The sequence below is a fragment of the Rhineura floridana genome, chromosome 8 (genome assembly GCF_030035675.1).
Source record: "Rhineura floridana isolate rRhiFlo1 chromosome 8, rRhiFlo1.hap2, whole genome shotgun sequence".
NCBI classification, from domain to species: domain Eukaryota; kingdom Metazoa; phylum Chordata; class Lepidosauria; order Squamata; family Rhineuridae; genus Rhineura; species Rhineura floridana.
The window spans coordinates 78,826,426-78,842,091 of NC_084487.1; positions in this window are offsets into that span (position 1 = coordinate 78,826,426).

A 15,666-nucleotide genomic window follows, 5' to 3' on the forward strand; every position below is an offset into this window, starting at 1 on the left:
AAATGTGTTTCTTCACTCATGTACCTGCTGGGCTGCTGCCTGTTACTCACAGGAACTGAAAAGAAGTTCAGTCAGAAACAAAACAAAACAAAAGATCCTGCTATATTGTTCATCTCAGTGGGCACACTGTAAAAATAATAATACTAATTCTGAAGATGAAGTCTTGGGATTGTATGGCAATTGCAGGTTTAACTTCCATAGTGGCTACTGAAAGACAGAGTCTGATCTGATTATATTGTTATGGTTTTCCTGTCAGATTTCTATGATTAGGGTTATCAGTGGAGGTTGTCCTAGGGAGTGTTGATAGCAGATGATATTCCAGTTATGTGTCTTCCTGGAAGCTAAGGTAGCCTAAAAAGACTACTTGAAGTCAGAGATTACTTATCTGGATTCCCTCTCTAACCAGGAGATGGGGCAAGGTGTCTGTGGCCACGTTTGCACATAATGCTAAGCCGAACCATGGCTTAGTGCAAACATGCTGGCTGTCAAGGTGGAGTTTCACCTGTTTTTTTAGCTCAGTGCACCGTAGCAGCTAAGGCAAGGTTTGGCTTAGCATGTCAACCAGGATTGTGGTTGTGGTGTCTCCTCCTTAACCATGATCTGTAGCCAAAAAGTGATCTATGGTTTAGTTTCAGGCAACACTCTAAGCCAAAACTTGTCTTAGGTGCTGTCCCACACTCAGCTAAAAAGCCCCTGTGGGAGCAAAGCAGGTGAGAGCTCCTCTTTAGGAGCTAGCACATCCATGTGGTTCTGGAAAGCCATAGTTTAGCTTACTGTGACATGCAAATGAGGCATATATGTGTGAGGAAAGTAGACAACACTTTAAAGTTTGCAAGAGACTGAAAAGACATAAAGACCTTAATTTGGACTCTGTACACAGATTGGTGGATTTTTTGCCTGGAGATCTGATGTGGCAGCACTGGACCTTGTAGTTGGTTGGTGTTTTTAAGTTGTGTCTCTGTCTATTCTCAACTTGTATATTTTAAAATAAACAGAAATGTTATAAAATGCCATAAGCATCCAGTGACATCCCGCCTCCCAAAGGAAATTTTTAAATTTCAAATGTTAATTTTAAATTTTTTTTTTGCAATCTTGTTTTCACATATGTTTTATAGTGCATTTTATTTATACTCACTTGTATTTTAACCTGTTTTTATTGTTGTACACCGCCCTGAGAGCTTATGGCTAAAGGGCGGTATAAAAGCACAATTAATAAATAAATAAATAAAAACCAAATGTGGGTGAGTGATGCAACCTTAGAAATGTCAGAGGATTCCAATGAAAACAGAAACAGGAGCAAAAATAAATTGCCATTGTTCACTTATTTGTTTCATGTCCAGAATAGAAATCAATCCAGTGAACACAATTGTTTTCAGTCTACAAATAATCCATAATTGATGATGTCTCCCCCTATTTGCATTGTGTTTCCTTTGCACTAAAATGAATGGGGTGGAGTAATGTAACGATAATGTAACCTCTGTAATTTGCATAATGTATGTGATGTAAATTACATAAGTTACATCATTTCATCACAGTAGACAGTGAGACGAATAAGGTCATTTTGGGGTGAAGACTAACTGCAGTGGGACGTAAACAGTTCTGCAAGCGATGAATGCACGGAGGAATGGAGAACAATGCCTTCTTACATCCCTACTTATTACTCAGAGAAGTGGGATGAGAAAAACAATATTTTTTTAAAAAAAAAAGCTTGAAAGCAAAATCACAATAATGCAGATGGTTTGGTATGAAAGAGTTGGAAATGTTAGATGCATATCACGCAATAGTAAGACAATCTACTCGAGGAGGAGGAAGCTGTGTCTGGTCACAGGCAAGCAATTAGAGGGTTGTATTTAACTAACAAAGCAATCCAAATGATGGGCAGCTGGCAGAAGGGGGACCAACAGAGGAGCAGCCGATGGAAAGCCCAGCAGGATCCTTCTCCCACTCCCGGCTGAACACTGGCTCTGTTGGGAGCCACACACATGATATGGCCAGGGAGCCCTGGCTCCCACAAACAGGCCTCTCAGGGAGTAAACACTCCCTGCAGGCCACCATGGAAAAGTTTTACTGTGCCAGCCTTCTGGTCGGCACAGATTCCAAGCAGATCAGGAACCTGGGGAAGGGCTTAGAATGTGAGGAGGGTCTCATGAAAATCCCTCCCTGTGGCTCTGCCCCTGAAATGTCCTGTTTTCAGGCCTTCCGCCAGCTTCTGCTGACCCTCTGTCCACCAGGCTGGCCATCCCTGGTGGAACCCCGGTGATGCTGGCAGGCTCCTGGTGGTGGCACAGCTCAGCAGCAGCGGAAGGCTACTCTGAGTATGATTTCATAGTGAATTAGCCTTGAAAGAGAAAAAAGAACGTGAAAGATATAGCTGATTTAATCATGTTAGTTTTGTCTCTGTTTCAGTTCTGACATATCCAGGGGTCTAGATTTTGGATAGTAAGAATGCTAAATACTAAGGCTTGTTTCCTTCTCAATTGCTTAGCAGTTTTTTATGGATGCAAACACCAATTCTGCCTGAGGGAATATTGAGCCACTCCTGATTTCATCCAGCAGAGGGCATTAGTATATAGGTCTGATGCATGGATTATTTTATATTTTTTGTCCTCACTGTTGAAGCTATTTTAGTGTAGATTCAGGGCTGCTTCTACCCTCTAACAGGCAACAAAAACAAAAGCCAGTGCATTACAATTCCTACCATCTATTATTTTGCAGAAAATCCATTCCAGAAGCATTATACTAGCACCACAATTGTATAACATCTTAGCAAAATATTTTCCCATTTTGAATACGTCATATTTATTTGATGTAAAAAATCCGAGAATCCATTATTAGCATGAAGTAAATGGAGAAGAACATACACTGTAATGATTCATAGCAAATGTATGTATGAGTGATAAAAGCTGTTTGATGTGTAATGCTTTTGTTCTACTACTAGGGTGCTGAATATTAAGGAGGATGCTCTAATGAATGTGAAATGTGAAAGAATTGTATAGTTGACAGTAACTAATAAAATGTCATTGCAGCACAACCAAGATCCATTATAGCTCAACTTGGAGCCAATTCATACATTACCTGAGCAGTACAGAGTAAGAAAAGGCTTTCACAGAGCTATTTCTCCTGCTATGTCTGTAGGAACAGTCATGGAGATGGTTGTCATTTCACAATAATAATTACTAATCATATACCAGCATATTCAAACATAATTCATTGAAAAGCATTTTTAGTGTAGTACTAACAACCAGTCTTTGTTGGTGGCTGTAGCTGGTGCAATTATCCAGATGAGCAGCACAATTCATTTTTTAACCTTGATGGGGTAAAACTACAAGAACAGATTTATAGGAAATAGTGTAATTTGGCATGTAATTAACTTTGCCAACTGGCCGAGAAGAGCTTGCTCCTCTACTTTCAATAGAGCTTTGATCTGCAGAAATCAGCAGCAGTTTTCCATATCATGGATTGAACCAAACATTATCACCTGCTGACCAAATTGCTGTTAATGGGATAGCTACAGAAGCCAGTTCAAAAGTTAGCAACTCTAAATTTCATGGGAAATGAGATGAGATGACATTGTTATGGTCTTTCTGTGGGATGGGGAAGTAATGTTCTCTTCATGTTTTAAATACACAGAGAGAGAGAGAGAGAGAGAGAGAGAGAGAGAGAGATGTACATTTCATTGTTGGAAGACGGAGCACATAGCCTGCAAAGGAAAGATCTATAAAGCAAAGAATAAAAAAAAAAATTATTTATTTTTATTTATTTTATTAATTGTGCTTTTATACCACCCTTTAGCAATAAGCTCTCAGGGCGGTGTACAACAATAAAAACAGGTTAAAATACAAGTGAGTATAAATAAAATGCACTATAAAACATATGTGAAAACAAGATTGCAACAAAAAAATAAAGAGATCATCCCACAATTTGTCTGACCTTCCTCTCTCACATGCCTTTAATCAGCTTCTTAATTCTCAGATATTGGACAAAGTCCACCCTTGGGTAATACACATGTTTTTAGCTGGGTAAAGTAAAAGCAGTAGAGCAAAAAGGATCTAGGAAAGAGATAACTTCTGGATCCATGAACTTCTGCTGCCAGATCCTGTCATAACAAGTTGGATACCATTCCACAATGCTTTCCTCTCCTCCTCCCTTCTTTTTACTGGGTGGTTTCTAAGGGTAAGGCTGTAGCTCAGTGGTCAAACATCTGCCTTGCATGCAGAAGGTCCCATGTTCAATCCCTGTCATTTCCAAATAGGGCTAGGAGTGACTCCCTGTCTGAAACCCTGGAGAACTACTGCCAGTCAGTGTTGACAATGCTGAGCTAGATGGACTATTGAGCCTGACTCAGGCAGCTTCTTATGTTCTTCCTATTAACTCAGGAGGAAGATTTGACCACAAGAGGGCAATAATGCTTATTAAATATGCTTTGCCATGTTTCATCATTGTCTGTTTCAGAAAGTTAGTCACTTGCAGTCTATGCCTATTTTAAGAAAAATCTCCAACAGAATATAGTCTGGTCCATTGTTTTGGACTAGGCTGTCTTGTATAGGCACCAAAGACTGGGTGAGACCCTTATTTTTGAAATCTTACAGAAGCACATAATGTCACTTCAACTAATACACAACCAATCTGATGGCATTACTGAAAACCACCATCACAAGGACAGCTATCTGTGATGTTTGGCATGGATTAGTCATGTCTTAATACCTTTAGTAATTACCCTGTGATACATCAAAGTGATTAAGGGTTGAACTCCCACCCACCCCACAATGTTTTAGTGAGTATGAATGCAGAACCTGTCGGTGGCACTTATTCCAGATTACTGAATGTACAGAATGAACCTGTAGTCTTGCATTTGGAGGGATAACTTTTAAAAGGGAAAAATAATAATAATCTACTCCAGTAGTGGGCTATGGAAACAGCTCTTTGAGATGAAAACACTTTTATGGTTGAGAAGACAAAATATACAGAAGTGGCCTCAGGGGCATACAAGTGACATGTGATTCCTGGTTGTATCTCCTGTAGAAAGCCTGAAAGAGGAATTTGTACATTTCCCCCACGGTGAAAATGGCAAGGTACAAATACGGAGATCACACTTCCCACTGACGGAGATATGCAAGCTCCATTTTGCATGTTACAAAGCAATGTAAACATCTGTGAATCACACTTCCACTGTGTAATGTGTGAACCTGCTTTGAGACAGTATCTTTAATTGGATTAGCTAATTCAGAATTCCATGGAACTAATCCATGGAAGACTTTGGACCAGAGCTTGGAAGTTACTTTTTTGAACTACAACTCCCATCAGCCCCAGCCAGCATGGCCACTGGATTGGGCTGATGGAGTTGTAGTTCAAAAAAGTAACTTTTCCAAGCTCTGCTTTGGATCACATCTGGCCTACCAAGACATTTCCCCAGCATGACCCACTTCATGTTGCTCCAAGGCATCAATTCAGGACTGGGTAAAAAGTCTTGCATGATCACAAGGCTAGTTCCAGGTGTGAGAGAGACCTCAGCAGCAGTAGTGCTGAGGTCAGTTCCAGGAGGTTAGGTATGAGCCACCATTTCAATTTCCCACACCATCCCCAATGTAGCATCACTATGGGGCATTTTTGGAAAATAAAACTGGCACTTTAGATGCAGGTGCCTGGCATGAGAGGCCCAGGACAGATGTCAGCACAACAGTGGGCCATGCCAAAGCAGCTGCTTGAAAGTGCCACGTGCTGATGCTGGACCTGGGCAAGTGGGCTCTCTACACCAGAGATTGCCAGTAGGGCACTCTCTAGGTATTGCTGGTCTACAACTCCCGTTATACCTAATCATTTATCATGCTGGCTGGGGAAGATGGGAGTTGCAGTCCAACAACATCTGGAGGGTACCACATTGACTATTCCTGATATACACCATGTAGGAGTGATATGTTAACTTCTCTATAAGTTGGACAAGTAGCTTCTGAACAATAAGTTCTTCAACAGGCTCAGGAATTCAGGCTAAATATCCATACTCAAAAGTAACTGAATGAAAATTATATATTCCAGTTGATAGAAACACGCCTCATTTCTTAAGTAAAGTGGAAGTGGTTTGAGTAGACATTCACTTCTTGCAGGGAGCCAGTGTGGCATAGTGGTTAGAGTGTTGGACTATGACCTGGGAGACCAGGGTTTGAATCCCCACACAGCCATGAAGCTCACTGGGTGACTTTGGGCCAGTCACTGCCTCTCAGCCTCAGAGGAAGGCAAAGGTAAACCACCTCTGAATGTCACTTACTATGAAAACCCTATTCATAGGGTTGTTGTAAGTCGACATTGACTTGAAGGCAGTCCATTTCCATTTTTTTCTCTTCCTGAAAAATAAATGCCTCAGAATTCAGTGTTTGTGTGTTCAAGCCTGAAGAAGTGGAAAAGGTACAGCATGATCAGTGGAATAGAGAACTTCCCTATGAGGAAATCTTATAACATTTTGTAACATCACCCCCCTGATGTTGCCTGGGGGATCATTTTGGATAATTCCAGATAAGCAAAAATATTGACACTAGTTGTGCTAATTAGTGTGGTTTATTGAGCTAACAGTTGCACAAATAGGCATGATTCTGAAGAACAGATAATAGTTTACCTCAACTCAGCTACTCAGGACTCTCTTATCTAGATCTTAACAGTAAGCAGATGCTAAATCACACCCCCCCTCCTCTTGCACCATTCTTAATCTGATACATGGAGTCTCTTGTTGGTATCTCTTCCTCCTCACCCTGCTCTTATATAGCTTTGCAACAAAATGACTCAGCATTGGCTGCCTTCTCTGCTCAGTCAGGTGGCTCCTCCCTCTACCTCAAAGGAGAGTCATGCTTTCCGCATGTCTCTCCTCTTTCCCAGACTTCTAACCACATGAAAGAGGCCCCGAGTCTACCTGACCAGATGGATGTCTGATACTGCCCCCACTCCTCTCTTTCTCCATTCTTATGCAGAACACAGCTCTATGTTACTGCTTAGTACTATGACATATAAAGGCATATTATTAGCAGGTTCAGATAGGGTATTAAAGGGATAATTGCTAGATTCCCCATACCTAAAATAACATGACATTACACATTTGGCTCTTTGTCATTTGCAAAAAAGGTGAATTGATAAGAGGTGTATAAAATTATGCATGATGTGAAGAATATGGACAGAGATAAATATTTCTTCCTCATGATACTAGAACCCAATGATGGGAGATTCAGGATGGACAAAATGAAACACTTCTTCACGTAGAGTGGTATTCAATGTTCGTCCTACTCAGAAAAGACCAGTTGAAGTTAATAGACACAACTAACTTAGGTCCATTAATTTTAATGGGTCTACTCTGAGTAGGACTTAGATGACTACAACCCACAGTGCCTAAACTATGGAAATCACTACCACAAGGTATGGTGATGGCTACCAACTTAGATGGCTTTAAAAGAAGATTATATGAATTTATGGAGGATAAGGTTACCAATGGTTATAATCATAATTGCTGTGTACTGGTTCCAGTATCAGAGGCAGCACATCTTCATATATCAGTTGCTGGGAAACAACAGCAGGGCAGGGCTGGTAGCCACTGTGAATAACAAGATGCTGTACTAGATGGGCCTTTGGGTTGATCCTCAGGGCTCTCTTGTTAACCTCTTCCACCACATTGTCTTCACCCTAAATTTTGAACAGTAATGTCCAGTTTGGTAATGGCAAACAATCTCATGATTGGCATAGTCTCCCATTATGGTAGGAAAAAGGCTTGGAACTCATTAATAAAATGTTGTACAAGTGATAAAGCTGGTGATAACGGAGTGCCAAGTGTTAAGGAAAGAAAGCCAAGAAGCAAGGCACAGGGCTGTTTTTACACATTTCTAAAATCTAACCATTCTATGTTAGAGCACAATCCTATGCATATTCAGTGGGCATAACTGCCAGGTAACTGTGCAAATAATTGTAACCTTAACTGCACAAACATGTCTCATTTCACCAATGCTTTGGACCAAACCATAACATTAGCTAAAAGTGAACCCCAGAAGACTGTACTCTACAGAATACTGCATAGAAAGGTTCCAGACTTCTATTAAATTGAAATAGATTTGTGTGGAAAGACTCCAATTAACTCATAAACAATGTATAAACTGAAATGTGCAGCAGTGCTTGATTAAAGGTCTAAACTCTTGCATCCATTTGCCAGCAACATATAGTGTTTCACTGTTCCCAGAACTATATTTTGAAATAAGATGTTTTGGAATCTACTTTGGAACTATTATTCAACCATTATAATGCAATCCGATACATGTCTACTCAGAAGCGGGGCTTACTCTCAAGTAAATGTGTATAGGGCTGTAGCCTTAATTAACTAAAGTTAAGCTTAGGGCTTGTCATCTTGGAGCCTTGGTGACTACAATTTTAATTTCAGCTTCATAATTTCTCTCTCTTAGCAAAATAAAAAAATTACTGTAGTTGTAGACCAACTGGGGTTAAAATATGAATAAGAAAAATTGAATATGAACAAAACATTGACTTGTTTTCCACTAGCTATTCCAATCAAGTTGCACTATTACCAGGTACTTCTACAAATGAAACTGTGGAAAAACACACATACAAGGTGGAAAATTAATTACTGAACCATGGCATTTTCACTGTCTCATGAAGTCAAAGTAGCAAGACAAGACTGACCACCTTGGAAAGTTTGAAATGCCTGTGTTCGATTGCTTGTTCACTGTTTCCACCAACAACTTAGTTCAGCAATGGGCTGTCATCCCCTCTGCACTAAATGATGGGTTATTTCAGTTCTAAAGGTTTCAGAACTTCAGAGGTGGAGAAAGGGCTGGCTTCTTGAAGTGTTAATGAAGTTATCAGAGAGATTCCAGAGTTCATCCGTGTTCCCTCTGTGTGTAAGTGAAAGGCCTCACAGAGCAGTCACATCTGGAGAAAGAATAGAAGCCACAGGGGACTCCTCAGAGCTTCTTTTAAGCTTTCTCTACTGGCTTCTCAAAAGGAAGCAGGGGGGGGGAAGAAACTCAGCAATGACCTTAAGGTAAAATAATAAACAAAAATAAAATAAAATGTCAAAAAGAGCTTCTCTGGGGATTCTGCTTCTTTCTTTCCCCATTACAGCTTTTACTTGCCACCACTTTTTAAACAATCCATCCTATTTGTTCTTTGCAGCATGTATGAATAGCAAATAATGGACTAATTTCAAAACTGTCACAGCTGAGGTAGCCTGAGAGAACAGATAAACAAAGCCTGTGACTAAGGGCAGCGAAACAAAGGCCTGGGATGGGTTCATGGAGAGGATGGAAAAATCTCAATGCCGCTAAGTGTTTTCACAGGTGTTGACATGACTTGAATAGCTGCACAGGAATGAAAATGTCTTCCCTTTAAAGGAAAATGTGGGGAATGGGTGCTTGTTATTTTCAAGGGGCCATTTCCTTTTACACAGTTGCATACAAAGATCTCAAAGAGTTGAATTCAAAGATCTCATTGACTGACCTTGTCATAGCTTACACTGCTAGTAGGTGAATGAAGATTTGAAATCACTGGATTATGTTTTTTAAAAATACAAATATCAGCTTCGAATCCTGCAAAGTTCTGGCAGATCCCTCCACAAAGGCTGGGGAATCTTTCTGAAAGGGAGGGTCACTGAAAATTATGTTACGGTACCTTTGATGAGCAGGAGCTCCATCGGGAGAAGGTGCATCTGTCCAATTTTAATGTTTAAAATGTAACATTTTATCACTTAGATGGGAGAATATCACAAATGGGGCCTATTTACTATATTTTTATCCCACTGTTCAGACAATTATTGGCTCACAAAGTGGCTCACATCAATAATTTTGTAAAAAAGGGGAAACAGGCCTTGCTATCAGGCTTACAATTTCAAAAGGTAAGACACCCAAGGGAAGAGGAGTAGAGAGAAAAGGTGGAGGAGAAAGATCAGTTCTTCAAGGCAAGGATGAAGTAGTAGGTTATAAGCAAACATTTATATCCAGTTCAGGCCAGGCTGACCTTTCCCTTGCTTGCTGTTCTTGCTTGAAAAGCAGTTGGTGGCCCTTGATACTCTGCCTAAGGAAAACATCCAAGTGTGTTGCCCCTTCACCTCTGACATTCCAGGCCTTAAAGTCTTTACTAATTTTTTACATACACAACACACACACACACATCTTGTACTCACTTACCCATGTAACTTAAATGAATTCTGCAAAGGTGTTCAACATTTTGAAATTCAGGCAGAGATAAGGATACAAACAATGGTTTTCTAAACAGGCAATGTTTTCTTGACATGGGGGGAAATAGTCATCATATAATTTCGTTACTTATTGGTTCTTAGAGATACTGCTTATTAATTTTCCAAGGTATGTATCCTGTACTTCAGCAAGTTCCCAAGGTGTTTTAGTTTGGAAGAATCAGTTCAAAGTACAGCTACTAGTCTGTTAATCAGAGCCAGGATTCATTTCTTTACTGTTTGCGGCCCCCTCTGGATTACTTCGTGGCCCCCTTGGGGATCATGCCCCTCAGGTTGAGAACCACTGATCTATATCATTATACAATTTTATAAGACCTGCAGTAAATAAATAGTGCATTATATATCATCTTGGCATATAAATGCCTAATGTTATTTAAGTTGCAACCTTGGCAACAAGTCTGTAACATGTTGATGAAGCTGAGACAACAGATAATTAAACAAAGAAAAGGAAGTTGTTATAAGTGAGGAAGAAATTTATTTATTTATTCCTATTCAAGCATTTTTATTTGCTTCAGTGTTCAGGTTGTATTATACAGGTACATGTTTTGGATATATTGACCAGACAGTGGCCAGTATCGCAATGAACCCTTGTCTAGTGTAATAAATCTTCAGAATGCTGTACAACTCATCTTCTATGTCAGACGTAACAACAACATAAAAGGCATTGGGGGATAAAATATGATTTTCAAGGGCTGCTTGCTGAAGAAGTGGGACTCTTTCTAGAGCAATTAAGGTGGCTAAATGATACCTGAACAAGTATGACATTGTAACACTAGGGAAAGCATTCGGGAAAACCTGATAGCATTTTATTTTATTTTCTGCTGTAGTTTAGACCATTCACTTGTATCATTGTCTGGCAATTGTCTGAAATGCTGCTCTCATTACTAAATAACACTTTTTAACTCAAAGAACCTCTATGTGACCGTAGGTTGATTGTAATTTAAATTTCGCACCTGTGAGGTTATGTGTAGCTCTTACTTTTTCCATTACAACTGAAGAAGAGGAGTGGGAATGTTGGAGCTTGTTGGCCACCATCTGTTATTTTAATTGCAATTGTTTAAGCAGGAAACTCCAATAATCTCTATCTGGCCTTTGGAACTCTCCCCAAGCCACATTCTCTCCCAGGCCACACTTTCTCTTCCCAGACCATAGTTCTCATCAACCCCACTTCACATCCTCCTTGAGTGTTTTTGCCTGGCTAGAATGTTGCCTTGAACTTGGACAGATGGAGGATAGAGACCAAGAGAGGGGTGTGCAAGTATGTTAAGAAACTAGCCTACTGTACAAAGGTAAATTTTACTCTGCCCGTTTTTGCCTCTGGCCCTGCCCACCAGTGGCATGCACCCCCCTGGAGGTTGCCCAGAAAGGAATTCTACCCTCAGGTTGGAAAAATTCCCCACCCATGTTTTAAAGGGGAAATTACACACTACAATGCACTTCATGAAAAGAAGACCCAACAAGCTATTCAAGGAGGGGTGATTTCTATGGGAGAAGGGACAAGAGAGGAAAACTTAAGTCAGTGGCGTGGCATGCCTTCCATTAGCTTAGACTGGTATCCCAACTATGACCTATCTGGACAGAGATAACCTGGCTACAGTAATCCATGCTCTAGTATCCTCAAGGTTGGTTTATTGCAATGCGCTTTATGTGGGGCTGGCTTTGAAAACAGTTTGGAAGCTTCAATTAATGCAGAATGCGGCTGCCTGATTGTTGATGAGTTTGAGACAAATAGATCACATAACAGAGGCACTGAACATCTTCAAGGCACCCGACCTCATCACCAGCAAGCCACCCCCCTGATCTTGATGATGATGATGAGCTGGCCACCAAGCGCCTGGGCATCAAGGATGTGGGCACTGTTGGTGCCTTTTCAGCCACCACCACCAATGGCTCCCCCCTCAATGGCAAGGGCAGCCGCTGGAAGAGCTGTGAATGTGGGCACTCTTCGAGGACCCCTACCCTCCCCAAGCTGCCAGGGCTCCTGATAATCTGATGCCCTAAGACACAGCTTACTTAGCTTGTGCATATATCCAGCACTGGCCATCCGTTACCCCATGTCTTACTATCTGAACAACACCGAGCTCTTCACCGAGTACCAAGCCCTCGAGCAGTACCGAGCCCTCGAGCAGTACCGAGCCGCTGCCGCCGCCGCAGAAGAGGAAGAAGGAGAAAAGTTTTTCCTCTGTTCTTGTTGCATGGTTCTTGTTGTATTGTATTTGCATTGTTTTCGTTGCATTGTATTTTTACTATATGTTTTTTACTGTTTATTTCTTACGTAATTTTTTTTGGTAATATGTTTTATAATATTTTCTTCACCACTTTGGGGGCCTTTGGGGCAAAAAGTGGTATATAAATAAACTATAATAATAACACCAATTCTGTTCCAGTTTTGAAGAGGGGAGATCACGGCTATTGGGCTTTTCCTCTTGTCCCACCGCTGCTGCACTTCTCTGAGCTAAACCATGGTTTAGTTTAGCATGTTGCCTGAATTGGATTCATTGTTTGTCTCACTCCTGACAAACCTCAAGCTGCAACCAAGGTTACAAGTCCATGTTCCAGGTTTTGGTTTTGGTGTACAAAGCCCTATACAGCTTGGGACCAGGATACCTGAAATATTGTCTTACTCTTATGTACCCAGTCGATCACTGCACTCTGCAGGTGAGGGCCTCCTGCAGATACCATCGTATCAGGAGGTCCATTCTGCACAACATAGGAAATGGACCTTTAGTGTAGTGGCACCTAGCCTGTGGAACTCCCTACCCTTAAATATTAGACAGGCACCATCTCTGTTAACTTTTTGGTGCCTACTGAAGACCTTCCTCTTTCAACAAACCTTTTAAGCAGAGACCTTATCCCCAGTCTGCATCTGTGTTGGAACTGCTTTTTAAGATGTTTTTAAAGCTTTTATTAAAAAGTTGTTTTTAAACATGTTTTGTTTTAATATGTTTTTAAAGATGTTTAAATATATTTTAATGCCTGTTTTTATAATGTTTTATAGTATTTTTAGTGTTTTTGTTTGCCATCCTGGGCTCCTACTGGGAGGAAGGGCAGGATACAACAACAACAATATTAATGGAGCTCTGAGAAGATCACTATAGACATGAAACTGGATGTGGTGCAAATACTGCCCTCCTGGCCAGAACTTCCAGCCCAAATACCCAATTAACAGGTTGCCATGGCAAAGGATCCCTTATTAACTTCACCTTTCTGTAAAGCAGATAGATGATGAATTGAGAAAAGACAAGTGGCCCTGTTCAATGCTGAGTATTCCTGACACAAAGCAGTCTTTTCTCCATTGGGCTACAAAGGGTAAAACAGTAAACAAGATAAAAGTTCAAATTGGAGGATCATAGCTGTTGGGCCAGTTCCTCAGTCTGGGCATACTGTTCTGTGAGTTGCTGGTCCATTAGTTGTATTACTGCCAGCAGCAATATCTGACCTACCACACACTTGTCCTTCCAGCATAGAGGGTCAGCACCAGAACCGCAAGAGATTCCTCAGTGAAATCTGAGGACAGGGGGTCTATAAAGTGTCTTGCTGCAGTCAGGGCCTGTTCTAAAGGGTGGCCAGCTGGGGCATTGGCTGAGGGCCCCTGGCCTCCCCTTCCGCAATCCATGGCAGCAATCCTGCCGTGGATACCAGGGCAGGAGCTTCAGAGCCGCCCGCCATTCCCCCTCTTCACCTACCTTTCTCTGTGCTGTTTTTTGCAGCTGCACGTATGCTGTGCGTGCAGGTTTACCATCAATCAAGATGGCGGCCGAGGTTTCCCTAAGGGGCTGAAGCCTCTGCTGCCATCTTGGTTGATGGCAGCAATGCACATATGTAGCATGCATGTGTGCCATCAACCAAGATGGCGGCAGAGGCTTCAGCCCCTTAGGGAAACTTCGGTCGCCATCTTGATTGATGGTAAACCTGCATGTGCAGTGTGCGCCATTGAAAAAACAGCACAGAGAAAGGTAAGTAGAATGGGGGAATGGTGGGTGGCTTGGGATCCATGGTACCAATCCTGCTGCGAATCACAGAAGGGGAGTGCCAGGCCCCAAGGCAGGCTGGAGCCCAAGGGCCCCAGCATGCCTGGGGCCAGCCCTGGCTGCAGTGCATAGAGGATGGAGACAGGAACAGTGGGTTGATCCAACTCTACTTTCAAGCATACTTTCAAACATTTTTCTCCCATGCCTTCAGGTCTAAAGCTGAATGGGCCCAAACTGTATTTATATTAACAGCATCAGAGTATCTACCTGACTTACCATATTGGTTCAATTTACCTGTTAAGAACATACGTTTTATAGGCAAAAAATATTCCAGCCAAGTATTTTGGGGAAAACTCAGATAAATTGAGTATGTAGTGTTTTAAAATAAGTTATAGATTGGACATAATTTTAAAATTAGGGGCAATAGGGTTTGGCCTAGAAAATTATTCCTGGAACGTGAAGCATTTATGAGGCTTTTACTTGCTATATCAGCAGGCATTTTTGTTCAATGTAAAATCATAAATGACAATAATCCCCCCCATCCCCAGTATATTATAAGACCCAGGAGATCCTAAACACTGTGCTTGCTCCTCTTGCATTTTTGCCTAGAGCAACTTTTCTCCAAGGATTTAGGACTCAAGTACCTCTGAGCTTGCTTGCAGCCACTGTCAATCAATCATAACTTCCATGTCAACAGACTAACTGTTTGCCATTGTTTTGCCTCTTCCAGGCAGATTATGATTAAATGTCTCCCTCAAAACAACAAAATAATTTCATAATTGCATGCACAGAAAGAGAAAAGCAAACTGTCCCATGAAAGTCTTTCCATGAAAGAGGAGAGCCTGTAAAGTTAGTTTGCAATGTATTGGTGGGAGTAATAACATAATTGCACCTACGTTGCTCTTTTCTCTACATTGTAGTTCTCTTTTTTTCTTTTTCTTTTTGACCCATAACACTAATGCCACCACTCATATCCTTGGTGTCTGTGTAACATACTCTGGAATAACCAGCCTCTGGGTTTGTATTCAGTTATCGTGATTAGGGTCACCACTCATAAGCAAAATGTTTTAGTCTCTATTCTAGCTTTCTTCACACCACTTCTACTTCCTCCAGTGCCACAGCACTCATTTACCTGGGAAGAACACCACAGGGCTAGCCTGCTACATCTCACCAGTCCTTTTAAGGCAGGGATAAACAGCTCAAACAATCCTGCAGTGCTCTTTCAAGTTTGGAGAAAGAGTTCTCTTGGAAGTATTGAAGCTAGGGATGTGCAAATCTGTCAATTTCAGTTTCTCTCAGTTTCTCATTTTTCCAGTCTAAATTCAGTTGTCCACATAGCTACATTAATTTGCATTTCTTTCTTTCTTTCTTTCTTTCTTTCTTTCTTTCTTTCTTTCTTTCTTTCTTTCTTTCTTTCTTTCTTTCTTTCTTTCTTTCTTTCAAAAGTCCTCATGAGAATTC